This window comes from Macrobrachium nipponense, chromosome 22 (assembly GCF_015104395.2).
Source record: "Macrobrachium nipponense isolate FS-2020 chromosome 22, ASM1510439v2, whole genome shotgun sequence".
Taxonomy (NCBI): domain Eukaryota; kingdom Metazoa; phylum Arthropoda; class Malacostraca; order Decapoda; family Palaemonidae; genus Macrobrachium; species Macrobrachium nipponense.
Genome location: NC_087213.1, coordinates 2,774,555 through 2,791,334, shown reverse-complemented (window position 1 = coordinate 2,791,334; position 16,780 = coordinate 2,774,555). Strand labels below are relative to the sequence as shown.

General features: G+C 35.9%; 1 pseudogene; it reads right to left on the bottom strand.

Moving 5' to 3' along the window:
* Positions 1 to 2,967: 2,967 nt before the first annotated feature.
* LOC135198443 (uncharacterized) overlaps positions 2,968 to 16,780 on the bottom strand; it is a 157,582-nt pseudogene continuing 143,769 nt past the window's right edge.

The following is a 16,780-nucleotide window of genomic DNA, read 5'->3' as shown; positions in this document are numbered from 1 at the left end:
AAGTGGGAATTTTACGAGACCATTGAATCAAGTCATTCTACTCGAATGTAATGTCAGAGAGGAATCAAATAACAGAAAGCTGATAGAATGAAGTAGGCGAGACCAGCGAGGCCTTCAACGAGGCTAGCCCTATAAACAAAACAACAAAGAAGACGATGGAGAGGACCGAAACCAAGGACGTCGGAGACGGCCTAGAGAGTGTTGCGGAGGATGACCCTACGCCTTCAACAGGTTCCCCGCCACTACAAGTGATGTCTGATCGTCGGCCCATGAGAAGAACTGCTGCTAAGGCTGACGAACAAAGAAAACAGTTGATTCGAGAAGGAGCTTTATAAGGACACTATACATGTGTTGTATGAATTTTTGATGGGGGAGGGTGTGAGGAATTCCTCTCACAACAATTTTATTTTCTAATGTTTTTGTGTATTCGATTGTTTCCATGCTATTTGTCTTTTATTATAGTTATTAGTGTCTGTCTCATAAAAAATTATTGATTGATTTTCACTGCGTATTGCCGTCTGTCAGACTGGAACTATATTACTGTATTTGTATTCATGTGAAAACCAAATATATTCGCATGCCCATATATTTTGTAAAGATATGTACGTCTACATTGCATGACATAATAAGGGTGAAAGAACCACATCTATTCGAGAATGACACTCTTAACATTATTTTATCTGATTTTTCTCTGTTCTAGTACGTGGTATCTGTGGTGCGTTAGCACCGAAAGGATGGTTTTACACAAAGACGAAGTCTTTTGACATAAACGTCAGTAGACGTTTTAGTAACGAAGTATAATTACTGTTTTAGTTATGATAATTCATTTGTCTTTATATAAATGAAATTGTTCTTGGTGAATGTATTGCGCATATTATGTATGGTAAGAGTTGGTGTCATTGGGTCTTGTTTGTGCCTCTCGCCAGAGAAGCCATTAGGAGAGGTCAAAAGATCGGGAGGGGAAAGGAAGGGTAGTAGTTCGCCCCTCTGAACGCTCCTTTGCGTGCCCCTCTAGGGGTGTGTATGCGTATGTGCGTAGTACACTGTATGGGCATGATATCGCCCAAAATTGTATTGACACCACCAATTAATTCACTATATTTAATAAATATGTTGAAGTTGCACACTATTATATTTAGAATTTATTTTTGACAACGAATTTGATAATTATTGTAAAGTTCTTTATGTTCATGAAAACCTTGTAAGTCAGTTCTGCATTTGTGGTAATTGTATAACTTGTCTCTTTTCCCCAACAAAACCCGAATGCAGGACGGAACGGACAGCTTCTTGGGTCAACTTTTGAGGTGACCTGTTATCTAGTGTTGTGTAGTGATGTGTGTGTGGATTTAGAAAGGGCGATTGCCCTGATTCTTTGAATTTTGACGTAATTTGTTTCATTTGAGTACCATTGATTTACAATTCCCATTGAGTGATTAATTTCATTTGTCACTTATATGTTATTACTCTTTGATATGTTTAACTTTTAGTTATTAAATTAATTTTAACTTTACATTTATCAAATGCATTTCAATATCCCTCAATTTTATTTCATTTTTCATATGTTTCAGTTTTGTGGATGGTGAATATAAATTGATCTGATAAACCATTATTGTGTTCGTACTTTAAGGTTATGCAAATAACTTTTAGAAACGAGATAACACAGCGGTCCTCTAAGGTCTGAAAATCAACCCGTGAGTACTCGCAACATTTTAAGAGAGAGAGAGAGAGAGTGGCGCGTACCTGTCGTCGCATCTCGTATAGCGATTTATGATCTGAGTTCATGTCTACAAGGACTGCTCAGTAAGTGAAAGTACTTAATTGTGGTACTATTCATTAATGATATTGGTGTGTTATCCTCGTTAATAATGAATTGGGTTGAGAGATATCTCCCCGTAATTTAGAAACCGCAAAGGTAGTTTTGTGGAGTTGTTACGTAAGGCTTTTAGCGGTTTTTGACCAAGTAACAACGTTAAGCATATAATACAGTCCACTATAAGTCCATCTTTTTCGCCACAATAACTCTTGTATGTTGTATTTAGAATTTTTTCTCATTGCAAGAACCTACTGAGCTGTTTAGGATAAATTATATAAAATACTGGACAAAATTAAAAAATGTTCTTAACCCTTCCATGGGGTACTGATTTAATTTGGGATATAAAATGCGTTTTGTGTTTTTTGTTACTTTTAGGTTTATACTCGGTTTGTATTTTCCTTGTTAAACTGGAAGCAAGAGGCACAAAAACTTAGAAAAGGGTTTGAATTAATGGAAAAATGTGTTAGTTTTGCATTGGAGTACGGAGGTATTAAAACACTGTACCAAGAAATTTGGTCCTGCAGCATTTTTTCCTCTTTGATTTGAGTGTCTGTAGTCTCTCAGTGATGCCACTGGTTTCCTTAGTTATTATTTTCTTCACCTCTTCCCATAATGCAACCCAAGTGGGCCAGCAATGATTGCAAGCCGAAATGCATCGTGAACATTAGTTCAACTGATTGAGGGAGAATAAATGAACACAAAGCCTTTCTTGTTTATTCATTCTTTCAGTTCACAATATATACTAGCAACATCCCCATGTTGGTAGTTAATGGCTCATATGAAGAGACTATAAAATACAACAGGATTCATGTATAGTGGACTAGACACCTAAGGCTAAATATTACATCATTTTGTTTCTGTAGACATTATGTAATTGTTGTATCTCTGGATTTGTTGTAAAGGGGTATTTAATTATATGTATATATATATATATATGTATAACTGAATCACGAAAGTTTGGAACGTGATAAATCCATAAATAACGGTATGAGCCATGAAGGAAAAATAAACAACGGAGTTTCTGCAAGATCTTTTGACTCGACGTCCTTTACTCAGCAGGACGTCGAGTCGAAAGATCTTACAGAAACTCCGTTGTTTATTTTTCCTTCGTGGCTTATACCTCATATATATATATATATATATATACCATATATATATATATATATATACATATATATAATTTTATACATAATAGTGTTGGTGTATGTGTATATACATAAATTCATACAGACATACCTACATACTGCATTTACATATGGTAAAACATTTAACGCTGATAAAAACTTTTAAAACAGAAGATTTGGCGACGGAGCTGCTGTTTTTCTGTTTTTTGTTAACCAAAATTATTATACTAGACTCCATCTTCCCTGTTTAGCTGGGATGTAACTTACCAGTGTAATGTTTTTCACATAATGTTTTTCATAACTTTTGAAACAGGTGGCATTATTGGAGGTATTTCTTATACAGAGAGGATTCTGGGCATTAATTTTACATATAAATAAAACTGTTGGTGGAATACTAATAGATAACAGTTGTGCTAAGGATAATTGAGGAAAACAGCAAAAACTCGTAATTTCTTTTTCTGGATAAGAAATGAAAAATAAATTCCAGTGTACAAAAGTCCACTTTTCCAGTGCTTTTAACTCCTTTGCAGAGTTAATGTAAGCTCTTATGTACATAAAGCATCAGTGACCACTGGTAGCCGTGATGCTAGATAGTTCTGCATTCATTCAACATTCATATGTGCAGAGGAGCAAATAGATACAAATCATGAGAGGTGCCAAAGATGGTAGAGAAGTTTAGAAAGACTGCTGTAGTAACAATGTATAGGGGAATGAAATTGTGTACCAGTTAATGCATATTAATTACGTTGTATGACAGGCACTTTAATCATGTACGTATATGATAGCTACATAAACACATGTACTGTTTACTATCACAGATTCTGTTTAGGTGTCTGCAAAAGTTTACCACTTATTCTTTTATCTTAGAAGTAGATAAAACAGTGGTAATTAAGACACCATGAAGTATAGATGTTTGCTTGGATAATTAGGTATCACAGAAATGATTTCAGCTCCTTTTTGTATATATTTTGGACCTCTTCAATATAACTTATGTGAAACAATGTCTCTGTAAGTACTGTACATAAATCTGTGTGTATGTGTACATAACTTGCAAACAGTTCACACACATGCTAATACAATTTACATATGTAATTAAATATGACTCATTCTTACTTTCATACTCCTAGGCACACTAATGTGCATATAGTTTCATACATTAAACCCAGCACGGAGGATATTGCTTCAAATGGGAACATTTAAGAAACTTTGGAAACAAATAAATACTGTATACAACAAAGACAATATCCTGTTTGATTTCTGGACATGCATAGTAACTTTCACATAATGCTCAGATAAAACCATACAGGAAAAATAAGAACAAATGTGACATTCAACTAAAAATAATTGCCCATTGCAAACATTTGAGTCTTCAGCTCAGAACTCAAGGAGCATTGCAAGGTTACAATAACAATAACAACAAAGAAAAGCAATTAAATATTAACAATGCAACACCAGTAGTGACTGATGGTGCAGAGACTCTATGTAAAAAGTAAAATTAAAGTTTAATAAATTATTGATGAAAAGAGACTGGCCATATGGTTGCTCCGTTGCAACAAATCAGATCGAGATTGATCTACGTTGGGTCTGTGATGTGAGTCACAGCAGCACAAAAAAAAGAAGAAAAAAAAATGTATAGTTTACTTTTAGTATTTTTAGCTCAAAATGCTCGACTGATATATGTAGCAGGAACAAGAGTGAAGGGTTACATGAGACAAATATCGACATTTCAGGGACTAGTGTTCAAGTAAGGTTCATGAATTTGCCGACATAAATTATTTTCACTTTGTTTCCATGTATTTAAAAAATCTCTATTAGTTTTATGATGTCCTTGGAAGTTTATATAAATAATTAGCTGTTGTAATTTGAGTTTTAGAGCAGATTTCATTGAAATATAATAGCTGTTGTTACTATGCATATATGTTATATATATTTGTATATGCTGTTTGGTCTCATCCATACCTGTGATATACATAATTGATTCAGATCCATTAAAATTGCTTTCGTTTCCAAATTCCTCTCAGTCTTTTAGCACAAGGTAGTCCAATATAAACATCAGTTTTAAAGTTGCCCAGATGCACTGGATGGTTTTGGGATGTTTAAAGGACCTTTATGAAATGTAACTCTCGAGGAAATCTTTCCAAATGCATTGAGAGGAAGGCAACATACATTTTTTGGTATAAGATAATGTCAGCTATATTCATATGACATCTCTTTTGAGGATCATAACTTTGGGAATTGTTTTTACATTTTCCTCGTATGCTGCATACTATATTTGATTTATTTTTTTGTGTTGTAGTCTTGAAAGTTTGAGAAATTTTCCAGAAAGCCCAGGCAAAAAGTATTTACACCCCTAATGCCATAAAATGTATTTCTCAGATATTTTCAAGTAACATACAGAAAAGGAATAATTTTTCAATATAATTTGTTAACTAAAAGAGAAATAATGGATTAAGAGCAGTGCCCTGTACTTTGGAGAATGTCTAAATTGCTTAAGGGTATAATTTTTGACAGGGTGATGGTGAGGGTAGGAACCACACAGCACAATACGAAGGGGTTAAAGGTTATGATCAGTTCGTCACTTACTGCTGTTAAGTCTGGGGCACCCTTCCAAAGGTCATGGATTAACAGCTGTGATTGAGGTCACATACAGTATTAGTATTGTATATTTTCTTAGTTACGTGTTATAGAATAATTGCCCATATTCAATGCCCTAGTCAAGAGAACGGTTATAACATAACACTATATTCCCTTGTCATGGTCTGATTAGTTTTAATAACTCTTAAATACCACTGATCATATTTGACCAAATGAGTCCAGTTAGCAAAGTTCTTCAGTGTAACATTTTGTCATTTTGGAGACTCTTCTTCCCAAAAATGTGTTGTTAATGTTTGCTTAGATGTACTCCCAAATCAGAAATAAAATATTTGTGTAAAGCGGATCTAGTGATCTTTCTTCTTACTTTTTATTTAATCTCGTTTACTATTATTCATTAATTAGATTAATGGAGCACAAATTAATATCAAACACACAACCATCTTCAAATGTGCTTTATGGTTAAACCTTTTAAGGTTAAAGTTTTCCAGAAAACAACCAGCACACCAGCCATACGATTGATGCTCTTTAGAAATAAGAACCAGCTTTACAAGCTGTCATTTTATAATACTACGTATTTACAGACTCTGTAGCAGAATCTGAAATGCCCACTTTGCCATCATGTAGCTTAAAGTACTTGAGAAGTCTAACTTAAAGACACGTATACCTAAAGATCCCCCGTAAAGTATTTGAGTTTTAGGTGAATTCTAAAATGAAAAATATTGACGTAGAGCTTCTTGAATTTAGGGTTTGTGAGCTCAGTGAGATATGAAGCATCAGGAAATGTAATGATAGAAGAATAACACGGTAACAGTGCTACTGTTCAGTGATAGTGAGATAAATCATACAACTAAGACTTAAATTAGCTACTTGGATGCTGTGGCGAATAGATGATAAAGTATAACCTGGATATGCAATGATAGAAAAAAAACACGGTAACAGTGCTACTGTTCAGTGACAGTGAGATAATTCATACAACCAAGACTAAAATTAGCTACCTGGATGCTGTTGTGAATAGATGATAAATTATAACCTGGTCAACAATTGGGTAAATAAAGGAATAGATAAATGCCAAAGAATGATGGGAAGGATGTCAGCTGTAATGAATGTTTTCTTAACTTACAGTTGATTTGTTGTGAATATAATTAAAATTACAAGAAAAATTTATGAAAAATTGGAAAAAGTTCATATACGTGTAATGAATGAGATGTAAACACCATGAATGATATACTTTTGGAGTAAAAGAGTCCGGTAAAAAATGTAGCACCTGCTATTTTGTAGCTAACATTATAGTTATTGCTTGGTTTAACCGTGTATATCTAAAGTGAAGAAAAGACTGTGAATTGTAAAGTGATCTTAGAGTAGAGATCTATAATTCCAAGGTCCCAAGGGGAATCCCAAGAGGAAGTTCAGCACTAGTGGATTCTGTGGAGTCACTGAATTGTTAACAGCTCACGAAACTTATCCCCCTAAAAAAAAAAGCTCCCCACTAAATCCAGAGTTCTTTGTAATTACAAATCTTGAGGTAAAGTCCCACTTGTAATGGGTTACATTTGTGGTGGATCAGCATTTTGTTGTTTGTCTGAAGTAGGTCTGTGGCTTTTCCACCAGGTTACACGGCATTGTGCCAAATTCTACAGAATTTTGGCTTAGATCTCGTAGTTCAAAAGTCTTCGGTGACAAGAGGTATGTCGAAAAACAATGTGGTTATCTGCTTTGCAGGAAATAATAGCTACTTTGTTACAGTCTTACAAATTAGAATTCACTCTTTAAGATGAACATTGCTATAAAGCCTGTTTAGTTTCAGAATTTCCTTAAAGCTTGATGATAAAGATGGTATCTGTTACATTGTACCAAAATATTGGCTTTGTTGTTGAAAGGTTTGAATAAACTTCATGATTTCACATCACTTGCACATAATTCACATTAGAATCGTCACTGTAGTTCAGTCAAGGATCACATTCATTGATTTTGAGGGTAGTAACTCACATTTCTGGAATAGAATACTTCTGGTTTTGCATTGAACTTGAATAAGTCTGGAAAGCTCTACGTATTTTTAGTCTTTTCATGGAGGTTGTTAAACACTATCAGTTTCTTAGAAGTCACTCCAGTCTATAACAGAATCAGACGAAGTGGTTTTTTTTTTTTTCCAATCTGAAACACTCTTTTGTACATCTCATGTCAGTAGCAGATGTCTTCTCATCGTTTCTCTGTGTATTGGCTGGCACCATCACTATTCCTCACCATACCAGTAGTCATAGATATATAGTAAGAGATCTAAGGGCTGGACCAGGCAGGGGTACTGAAATTGACACTCCACTTCTGCTTCTTCTGTTCTTCACCGAATCTCGCTGCTTTCTGGTACAACGTCAGTTCTTCCTCCGGTATTTCGGAAGCAGACCTGCAATGAAAAATGCCTTTTAGTTGTGATATAAACATTATTACAGCAGTAATGATTAATTACAGTTTTATTGCAGTAGTAATATTCTCATGACAGTTTCATTGTAGCAGTAATAATTTTCATGACAGTTGTATCACAGCTGTAATGATTCTCATGACAGTGTTATTGCAGCTGTAATGATTCTCATGACAGTTGTATTGCAGCTTGTCAAGATTCTTATGACTGTTGAATTGCAGCAGTAAAGCAGTAATGATTCTCATGATAGTGTTATTGTAGCATTAATGATTCTCATGACAGTTTTACTGGAGCTGTATGATTGTCATGACAGACCGAATACATTACATAAGTTGAAATAAAAATTTATATCAGACAAGTCTAAGTTTCCCCAAACTTTCAGAGCAAGAGAAAGAAAGATTAGATTTGTACGTGGGTTCTCTTATATGTTTCCAAGGTGTTTAAAGTACGACGTTACTTCAGCTGTGATGTAATACATTATTATAAGCTTACTAAATTAATATCAGACAGTCCTAAATTCAACCAAACTTTCAGAGTGAGGGAAAGGATTATAGGCGGGTTTCCTGGTAATTTTTTTTATGGTGTCTGCAGTTATTTCTCTTAAACACCATTGTTAATTTCTCTTAAACACCATTGTTACCTTTCGATTGATCTCCAGCTAATTATTTTCTTTTTAATAAATAAAAATAAATCATCTGGAAGTTCTACTTGTAATAAAAAGTACACAAGGCCGATCACCTTGTGTCTAGGCATTGCTTCTGTTTTCAGCATTATTATTGGCTGAAAGAGACCTCGGTAACATTGTCCAAGAAAAGCTATCTTCTCACGGCTGTTGGCTACAATTTCGTAAGATTACTGAGAGAGGAAGTTAAGTGATTATGAGTTTTGATTTTCACTTTATTGATTTGCAAATGCAGTGTGAGGACGTTGGGATAAATTTATAAATTTGCTCTCTCTCTCTCTCTCTCTCTCTCTCTCTCTCTCTCTCTCTCTCTCTGGTACAATTTCATAAAATTACTGTGGGAGTCAGATGTGGAGGTGTTTTTTAATTGCAAGTCATGTGAGAAATGTTATTACATTAAATTATATTCTTAGACCCTTTTTTCAATAGCGATGTTTCTGCTTGTTAGATACCGCGTGCGTTGGGATGCTGAATGATTAATAAAAATCAGCGCAGACAGGTTTTTTTTTTCCCTTACTGATTGGTCGGTGACCTGTATCATGTAGTTCCAGTTGCATGATATCTTCTTGCATATTTGTGGACTGTCGTTCTGGTATTAATCAGTTCCACGTACAATTCTCTCTACGCAATTGAAAACCTTGTTTACAAACTTAAACAACTGTTGGTTCAGTTTTCGCAAAGATGCTCATTAAAAGAAGGGGATTTTATATCTAGAAAAAAGAAAAAGAAAAAAAAAAAACACCGATAAGTAGCTTTTTGAGAAACAAGGGCTGTTACTGACGATAACAGAATGCGTATTTGGGAGAGAGGGAGAGCCTTTTACATCTAGGCTGAGGTTTAGGCCCACTTGGTAAGTTGCGTGCCGTTCTTGCAAACCACACGCCCGCTAATGCTCTCTCTCTCTCTCTCTCTCTCTCTCTCTCTCTCTCTCTCTCTCTCTCTCTCTTACGGGTGTTTCCCAGGCCTCCCAAAAGATTACGTAACTTTGGAAGGCACCTCTGTAACAGTCACACTGTAATAGTTTATGAACTTACGCTGCCTAGCGGAACGGAGTTTGCGCAACGCTATAGTTTTACTCGAAAATACTTAGTATTACTAAGAAAAGTTTACGTGAAAGCATCAGTGTTGCCCTAGGAAGCACTGTGCATAAATACTAGCTCTGTTGAAAGAGGGATATGCTTAGTATTAGCACTTCTTTGAAAGGTCTAAGCGGAAACTCTAGTAGTACTGCAGAAGAAAGCATTAATGCTGCTGAGAAAGGCTTTATGAAGGCATTAGCCCCGCGGGAAAGATGTGAAAGCATCGGTAATGCTTGAAAAGTGTGCGAAAGCATTATGATTGTTTGGAAAGCATCACTTCTGTGAAATTCGGTAGTTTTGAAGCATTAGTGTTGCTTAAAAAAGGGTGTATGTCAAAGCTGGTGACAGGCCTTTTACCTCCGTTCATATGCTCTTTCTTCCAACTCACTTTCCTTAACCCTCTTCTAGTAATTGTTTCATAATGCGACAGCCAGGTTTTCCTACTTTTACGCCTTTTGGCCCAGCGCGTGGCCTTTGGCCTCAGTTCTGTTGCATTCCTTAACTTGTAGTGTAGGGTTAGTGTCTGGGGTCTTTTGAATTTGACTAAACGTACATTCTTTGTTATGGATAATGTGTCTTATGTTTATCTTTGTTTTTTTTTTTCTACTTGGGTTAATGACGGCACTATAGATTTAGACAAAACCTTTAGAATATTTCTCGGGGAGTCGATGAAATTTAGTGGTGTTAGGTTAACATCGATGGTTGACAAAATTGCATTTGTAGGTTGGTTAAGAAAAAAATGAGCGTGCAACACACACACACACATATATAATATGAGATACGTATCTGTTTGCATGCTCACGCGATTAGGATTTGTCTGGTGGCATATTAGCATATACGTAACAGTTGATTAACACTTGAGTTAGAACAGGAATTCCATCCTTACTGAATTCCCACTGAATTAATTTCCGTTGACCACCGCAGAGGAGGATCTGGGAGGAAGGAATTCCTTATTCTGCCAGTCTGGGGGAATTAGAAGGAATTGTGTGTTCCGCCAGTCAGGGGGAGTTAGAAGGAATTGTGTGTTCCGCCAGTCTGGGGAATTAGAAGGAATTGTGTATCCCGCCTGTCAGGGGAAGTTAGAAGGAATTCCGTATTTTGCAAACTAGGAGGAATCAGAAGGAATTCCATAATCCACAAACCAGGAGGAATCAGAAAGAATTCCATAATCCACAAACCAGGAGGAATCAGAAAGAATTCCATAATCCACAAACCAGGAGGAATCAGAAGGAATTCCGTATTTCGCAAACCAGGGGGAATCAGTGAAGGAATTCCGTATTTGGCAAACCAGGAGGAATTAGAAGGAATACCATATTTCGCAAACCTGGAGGAATCAGAAGGAATTCCGTATTCCGGAAACTGCGTGGCTTGCGAAACGGTACAGTCCCGTCCCCAAAACACAATGGATGGCCTTTGACACGCGAACGGACAATTAGCAGATAATCCGAACAGGGACAGACCAATCGGTAACAATAGCGGAATGAGGCCGATTGAAAGGGGAGACGAAGAAGCAGTTTTTTTTTCTTTCTTTTCCGTGGGTGGGCGATAAGCCCAAGAAGCTGCGGGAGGATATGGGCGTGATAAAGAAATGTGACTTCAAGAGAATGGGCGCCATAGCTTCGTAGTCTGTTGAAGTGTACGGGACTAGATATTATCTGCATTGCCCTTTTGCCTCTCTCTCATCTCTTCTCGTCTCTCTCTCTCTCTCTCTCTCGTCGTCCTCTCTTCTTCTCTCTCTCTCTCTCTCTCTCTCTCCCTCGTTTCACTGAATATTGTCAATCAAGTTTATTTCAACAACAGTCACGTGCATTTACCAGCCATAAACAACAAGATATCTTTCTTGAGACTATTCGCAGGCTTTCAGACTGGGATTATCTCTCTCTCTCTCTCTCTCTCTCGTGTCACTGCCTGGTTCTCTACCCCACCTTTCACGTACGAGACCTCCGTGTCTTTTGTGTTAAGTTTTTCAAGCGAATAATTTCAATAACTTGCGCTGTACTACAAGACCTCTTCTCATTGCACGGGTGCTCTAAGTCTCCTCGAGATGAGCATGAACTTGACGCATGCGCCCTCTCTGATCGGTCAAGAGATATTTTCTAACATCCCCCAGCCCCGAAAAACTCACACACACACACACACACAACACACACACACCAAACAAACAGGAGGAGCTTTGTAACTGAAGTTTTTACCTAAGCGTTTACCTTCGGTTGTCCCCAGGGAAAGCTGTCTTGGAAACATTGGGGTGTAGGTACTTGCAAAAATACCACCAAATAATCGATGGCAAGTAACTGTGTATTTCATGAGAGAGAGAGAGAGAGAGAGAGAGAGAGAATAATGCACGAATTAAGAAGTCCATCATGGCATTGTCCCGTAATTCCTACGACCGAGAAAACATCTCCGGTCATGAATCCGTGAAGACTCCATTCAGTAATATGCGTAATTCCCTCAACCGACAACTTACGTAAGACTCTCTCGGTGGATCACCGCTGCCACAAAGCTTGTCGATCGTAAAGCTTTCTGGCGTGTCTGTGTGCGTCTGTCCGCCTGTTCGTGCATCAGAGAGCTGAGAAAGCATCGCGAGAATAGATGTAGGTGGCATACGGGAAAACATGAATTAATGGAGGTATTCACCTAAGTGAAAACCTCAGTTACGAAAATGGGGATTTTTTTTTTAATACTCGTAGGCTGAGGGCGTTTATTTTTTCCCACACGATATTTACTCCTAGAAATAATTGGATAATGCTGTGCACGAAGAGCATGAAACTTAGAGGTAAGGATGTTCGGACTTTAATGGCAGTTGCTTAGTAGGTTACATTAACCTCTCTCTCTCTCTCTCTCTCTCTCTCTCTCTCTCTCTCTCTCTCTCTCTTATATGTATTTAATATATATTCCATTTTGAGATAATAAATTATAAATTATTCTATTTATGGTCCAGTTTAACGCTTGCTGCATATATATATTATATAATAAATATATATATATATAATATATATATATACTTAGAATATATATATATATATATATTTATATAAGATAATTATATTATATAAATATATAGATTACTATTATATATATATGATATATATAATATAATATTATTATATATATATATATTATTAATAGTATGATATATTATATATATTTATATATTAATATATATATATATATATATTATATATATATGTATATATATATTTCTATATATTATATATATATATATATATGATAATATATATATATCATATATATATATATATATATATATATATATATATATATATATATATATGCGGCTTTTGTCCTGGAAGGAGAAATCGATAGCCTGTCAGGTACTCTCGTTAATCGAATAGCTACCATGTACTTAGCGGTTGGTAATTACTTGCTTAACGTTATGACTTGCTGTGGAATCGAACTTGTATTCATATCAGAGTAATGGGGCCAATAATGCCTTTTGATTTCATAATGCTGAAACCGCTTTTGTTAGAGTATGATGTAAATTTTTTTTAAATAATGGGATTAGTTAGAGTTAGGCTGTTGGTTTTTTTTTCCGAGTGGTTGAACTCTGTTGTGTTGAAATGTAATGTTTTTGAAGGTACGATATTTTGTAATATTCAGATTATAGAAGCAGGGATACTTCAGATGCCTGGATGGGAAATATATACACATTATTATTATTGTTATTATTATTATTATTATTATTATTATTATTTATTAGTTATTATTATTAATTATTATTATTATTATTTTAGACTTTGAAGAAAACCTTATTCATACGGAACAAGCCCACCACACAGGGGCCATTGATTGGAAATTCAAGTTTCCAAAGAATATGATGGTATTCATTTAAAAGAGGTAACAGACGATAATAGGAAACATAGAAGGAAGAGATCAGTTGTTAGAAAAGAAAAAATAAAGTGACGCATTACTAAACAATGAGATAAAAGTGTAAGTAATTTATTAAAATACCAGAATAACTGCTTTATGGGGCAGGTATTCCTCGCTCTCCTGAATTGTAAAGTGAATTTTATCTCAGAAATATAAAAATACTGAACAAGTAACAGTCGTTGTCGGAAGTCGAATCAAATTATTTCGAAGATAAAATGTCATTTGGGGACTAAGCTGTGAAACTCGTGTGAACAGTTGTACGAAAGTACTTAGTAGATACATTTACGAACATGTAATGTTATGTGCAGAATCCGCAGAATGTTTTGTCGTTCGTTTTTGCGAGCATTCTAGACGGAAAACACTCATAGTAGCATAAGTCTTGAAACGTAGAAAAAAAAAAAAAAAGAAGTATATCTTAGTTTAACCAGACCACTGAGCTGATTAGCAGCCCTCCTAGGGTTGGCCCGAAGGATTAGATATATTTTTACGTGACTAGGAACCAATTGGTTACCTAGCAACGGGACCTACGCTTATTGCGGGATCCGAACCACATTGTATCGAGAAATCCATTTCTATCACCAGAAATAAATTCCTCTGGTTCCGCGTTGGCCGAGCCGAGAATCGAACTTCGGACCACCGGATGGGTAGCCAAGCCCGAAATGCACTCGGCCAACGTGGAACTCTCTTGAAACGGAGAAACAAATCCACAGTCGTGTATGATGTCATACTTACAATAAAATAAATCTCTTTCGAGAGCTTTTTAAAATCTGTTCCATTCCCCCTTTTCAACCTCATATTGAGAAAGGGAATCGAACAGACTCCCGAAAACTCTGTAAAGATTTATTCTTTAATATATGTACCCATCCATCACTGTGGATTTGTTTCTTCATTCTAGACAATGGTATTTATTCAACCGAACATGCGTATAAGTGGTCGGTTAAGCCATAAAGTAAGGTCTGCTAATAATAATATTGTAACTATGACTGTTTTCTTTTGTATCTGGATGACTCCCGAACAATCGTGTAAAAAAAGTAGCCTTTAAGGCGTTTTATGTTTATTCGTAACTTATTTTCCATCTCCTTTCATTTTTCATTCCAGCGATGGCTACATAGGGAAATAAAATAAGCCTGAGAGAGAGAGAGAGAGAGAGAGAGAAGAGAGAGAGAGAGAGAGAGAGAGAGAGATTAGATACATAAAATAAAGCCAATACATCTGAACTTCAGAGGACGTCAGCAGCATGAGAGAGCAGGAATGAATTAGCTGCTCACTTAAACTTTCGAGATCAGAAGACGACACAACTGCACCAGTCAGACTGTTACGCATTTTAGGTGCAGCCAAGATAAAACTCCTAGAGGCAAGCAGGCCTAATAATACTCGGGGGCAGAATTAAACCTGGAGTTTGATCTTGGCATGAACTAGAATGTGGAATAGTCTGCGTAGTGCAGTTAATCTGCTATCGGGTTTCATACCAGATTTAACACATACGTATAGAAAATTAAGTTAAGTATATCTTAGTTTTACCAGACCACTGAGCTGATTAACAGCTTTCCTAGGGCTGGCCCGAAGGATTAGATATTTTTACGTGGCTAGGAACCAATTGGCCACCTAGCAACGGGACCTACAGCTTATTGTGGGATCCGAACCACAATATATCGAGAAATGAATTTCTATCACCAGAAATAAATTCCTCTGACTCCGCGTTGGCCGAGCCGAGAATCGAACTTCGGACCACCGGACTGGAAGCCGAGTGCGAAAACCACTCGTTCAACGAGGAACTACACACGTACAGAGACGATAGGATCTTGTGATACAATTAAGTTATTCCAACCGTCGAGGGAAATCCGCCCTGAAATGGTTACATTTTAAGCTTCCTCGAAAAGATCGTCAGTCAACTCTGTAAAGTGGTTTACGTTGCAAGGTGCTGGGCGTCGTCTCTCAGTTGTTTTGAACTGTTTACATTCAACTGTAAAAGGGCGTCGTCTGTCATCTAGGTTACAGAGCGTCGACGAGCGTGAGATATGACATTGTTTTTCATTTTGGCCATCCATGTGGGAAGGAAGACTTCTTATCATTTTGTGACTTTGTAATGAAGCCGTCGTGTTTGGCTTTTGCATCGTCATGGAATTTCTTCTCTCGCATTTTCGTCATGAAAAGTCATTCCGTCGTTGAATTGGGAGTTTAAGTTTTGGTTATTGCAAGACATCTTCATTTGCTTAATTACCGTTTGACCTCAGTGAACAAGGGTCATTGGTACTGATGTCATTTCCAAGTAACGAAGAAAATATTATTATTATTATTATTATTATTATTATTATTATTATTATTATTAGTATATTATTATTATGATGCTGATGATGATTATGATGATATGATGATGAATGAAGAAATATTATTATTATTATTATTATTATTATTATTATTATTATTATTATTATTATTATTATATTATTTTGGTTTATCACAGTCCTCCAATTCGACTGGGTGGTATTTATAGTGTGGGGTTCCGGGTTGCATCCTGCCTCCTTAAGAGTCCATCACTTTTTTCTTACTATGTGCGCCGTTTCTAGGATCACACTCTTTTGCATGAGTCCCTGGAGCTACTTCAGCCCTCTAGTTTTTCAGATTCCTTTTTAGGGATCTTGGGATCGTGTATTATTAGTTATTATTCGTCACCAACCTATGACTAATTAAAATGCATGCTACAGACCAATCCACCTATTATTATTATTATTATTATTATATTATTATATTATTATTATTATTATTATTATTATTATTATATTATATTAATAGGAAGAAACCTATTCTTATAGAACAACCCCCACAGGGACCACTGACTTGAAATTCAAGCTTTCAAAGAATATTAATAGCGTTCATAAGGAAGTCAGAGAAGGTAACAGGAAATACAGAAAGAAGAGATCCCATTTATTAAAGAGAAGAATATATTAACAACTGGATAAAACTGTACAAAATGCAAAGGAAAAGAGCATCAGGGTAGTTATGCACGGCATGTCAACTTAGCCTACTTGTATGTATCTGTCATCTTTATCGTCTCTGGTCTGATCACATTCCTCCAAGCAATCTGGTTGACCTCTTTAGTTTTAGTCTTTTGTATATATGGAATAACATTCCATATTTTTATTATGTATCTTACATATATATATATATATATATATATATATCTAT